We start from the raw sequence: 3562 nt of genomic DNA on the forward strand, positions 1-3562 counted from the left end.
GATTGCTTTAACTTTCTACAAAAAATATATAAATAAAAATTGATAAATATAAAACAATATTTAAAAAATAATTAAAATTTGATTAAACCATACATTAGTTGTTTTTTATTTATGCAACAGTAAACAGAGAAAATTATTAAGTAATTAGAGAATCATAAATATATATATATAATGATGTTCACACAAATAATATGTAAAAAAAAAATAACACTTGATTCATTAAACTATATATTATTCCTGTTACTCATTCAAAATATCTATATAATATCAAACAGAGAAAATTATTTGAATAAAAAAAATTATAAGTTAGATTTATTGATAAATTCATCAAAAAAAATTATAGTGAAGTATATACTTACAATATATAAAAACAACGTAATATTTAAAATAAATATTAGTTTGGGTATTTATAATGAAGTATGCACAAAATATAAATAAAAAAACTGTACTGTTGGCATTATAATGTAGTAACAGTACTTTCTTATAAATTACTGTATCCCTCAACTATCATGGGTTATACCAGTACAATTATAATTTTTTTTGTTATATTAAAAAAAAATAATTAAAATTTGATTAAACTATATATTATTTCTGTTACTCATTCAAAATATCTATACAATATTAAACTGAGAAAATTGTTTGAATAAAATAATTACTTAATTATTAAAATAAAAATATCATGCATTAATTTGAGAACCATATATAAAAATTTATACTGAACTACATAAAAAAATAATAATCATTTTATTAAACTGTATATTAGTTTTCATACTTATTTTAATTACTTATACAATATTAAAGAGAGAAAATTAATTTAAGAATCATGTAATGTAATTTATTAAGAAGTTTGATATATTATAGACAAAAAAATAATGCACATAAGTGTTTAACACTGAATCATTCATGACTATTTAAAATAAAAATTAATGGTTAATTCTAGCGACAATTATATAAGTAAAAAAAAATTAAATTGATATACCACAAAACAATGGTTGAAACAATATGTATTGAGTTATTATTTTTTTAAGGCATTAAAATAGTATTGTTTATTTTTTATTAACTAATAACAGATACAATTTATTAATTTTCAACATTTCCTATAAATTAATAATATTTATTTTTCGAAATTGTTTTCAATTTTTTTTTTCGTTCTTTCAAATAATTATTTTTTTTTTCATCAAGTTTAATTATTCATAATATAATTTTAATTGGCTTGTTCTTATCTGGTTTTATTTTAAGATATCTTCTCTTCAACAGCTTAGAAGATGAATAAATAGTTAAATAATATAAAAAAGTTAAATTAAGTTCATGAATTCATAAGCATATCATTATTTCTTTTAAATTCTATTAATGCCTAAATCACCTTAGAAGAAGTAATTTCATTTAGTATCAAAATATTAAAATTCATTAACCGTTTTTGATAGGTGAAATTTATTAAAATTTAATCGGTTAAAAATAGATTTTAACTGTTTTCACATATTCAGTGGGGAAAAAAATGGAATTTAGACTATAAAACTGATGTTAAGTAGAGAGAACTGCATTTAATTTAAATTATAATGCATTCCTTTATTAATGTTCATATATTTTATAAAACTGATGAGAAGTTGAGAAGGCTATATAATTTTTTTTAAATTATAAATAGAAATAATCAGAGAGAGATAAAGTTAAAATTTCTCTAATTAACATAAAAAACAAACTCTCTAATAAAAATAAATTTCAACGCATGATTGATAACAGATTAAAAATGGCATATCTTAAGAGAAACTACTTAATATAGAATTAGTTTGATTCAGGTTTTTTAATTAGGTAGAATTAGTTGTTTTCAAATCATGTAATTCAAAGATATTTGTAAACCATCATACTTAATGTACTCATTAAAATTAATTAATAACTATTTATTGGATTTGATCGACTTTCATATTATAAGAAAAACAAAATTAACAGATAAAGAAAATTATATCATTTTATTTTTTCCAAAATAAGAAAAAAAATGTTGAACACAGTACTAATAAAATTATGCATAACTTACAGAAGTGAAAAAACAAAATAGAAACATTGTGAACAATTTCACAAAAGTAATATCCCAGTCACAAGTTTACAACCACCAGTTATTATCTAAAACTTTCATCTGAATTTTATTGAGGATATTTACAACATAAAGAAAGTAAAGGCACTTTGAAAAGCCCAATCCAGTCAAACTGCTTTAGAAAAAGGAAACTGGGATCATGCTCCAGCTTAAAAAAAAACTTTTGGAAGCTCCTTAAAAGTCTTTTTAAATAATTTTCTACATTAAAAGTTAGACAAAATCATTAAAATATTGCCAGGAACTCTCATAGCTGTCATGAGACAGAGATTTTTTTTTTACTAAATTCCTCCAACAATGCATTATTTTATTTTGATGTATTCAAGTTTTATTTGAAAAACAGTTTTAGTTTTCTTTGATTTAATTGAAAATTCATTGAAATTTCTCCAAAAATTGAGGCAGTCTTTAACTCTTGACTAGCAGTATACTATACATACACACACCAATGAATATAGATAATCAACTTCACGAGTTTAAAAAATTTTGTAATTTTAGTTTATAATGTTACAGAAAAAAGTACTTTTTTAACCATATTCCTCCTACATATTATTATATATGTTTCATTAAATTTTTATTTGAAAAACAGTTTAAGTTTCTTTGATTTAATAAAAAAATATTTTTTTAATGAGGCAAGTATCAAATAATCTTAAAGCTAGCAGTAAAAATGTAATTTTTAAATTATATCAAGTTTTGAGATAATCTTAAAACAAATTAAATAAATATAAAACCTTCTAAAAATAAATTATCTAAAACAACACTATTTGAAAAGGAAATAAGAAACAACTGAGGAGATAATAAATTTTAATCAAGATATTTTGAAGTTTTTTATTGTATTTAAAATAAAAGATAAAATGTAAAAATCAAACCTGAATCCACACAACTTTATCTCTAAACGCTTTAGTGATTGGAACTTAAAAAACACACATAATTAACACTGTTCAACAACTTTGAACCAATAAGAGGATATCAAAGAATAATTAATCAGCAAATAATTCTACCAAAACATAAATATTCAACAATGTTAAGTATTAACATTCAATTCAGAATCATAAAAAATAAGGGAATCATTAAAAGGCAAGACAAATCCAAATAAATAAATTTAAAACAGGTAATTCATATTCAAAATAGAAATAAAAATATTTCAAGCTTAATAACATTACTTTAAGGGGAAGGAGTATTAACACCTGCATAAAACCGCCATTTAATAAACCTATTTAATTTTAATGACTAGCAAAGTACAATGAATTGAACCCTGTTAATTAGGTTCAACGGTCTCATGAATCAAAACATTGAAACTGAGAATAAAATTCATGGCCCATTCCATAAAACCAAAGAGCTATAGCAGGTCAGTATAGATTAAGTAGTACAGTTAAGAGGAACATGAAGGAGTTCCAACTGAAAATATAATAAAAATTATTCAATAAAGAAAATAAATAAATAAAATTTATATACAGTGGCGGCAAAAAGTATTTGCACACC

At 21.5% G+C, this 3562-nt stretch overlaps 1 protein-coding gene across 1 annotated transcript in view; it reads right to left on the reverse strand.

Moving 5' to 3' along the window:
• Positions 1–3358, reverse strand: part of LOC106692550 (major facilitator superfamily domain-containing protein 6) — a 24032-nt gene extending 20674 nt beyond the window's left edge. Inside the window, exon 1 of the mRNA XM_014438554.3 lies at positions 3244–3358. The gene's annotated coding sequence lies outside the window, so the exon portion shown is untranslated. The remainder of the gene's footprint in view (positions 1–3243) is intronic.
• Between the last annotated feature and the right edge of the window lie 204 nt (positions 3359–3562).

Source organism: Halyomorpha halys, unplaced genomic scaffold (assembly GCF_000696795.3).
Source record: "Halyomorpha halys isolate HHAL.00 unplaced genomic scaffold, Hhal_1.1 Scaffold60.1, whole genome shotgun sequence".
NCBI classification, from domain to species: domain Eukaryota; kingdom Metazoa; phylum Arthropoda; class Insecta; order Hemiptera; family Pentatomidae; genus Halyomorpha; species Halyomorpha halys.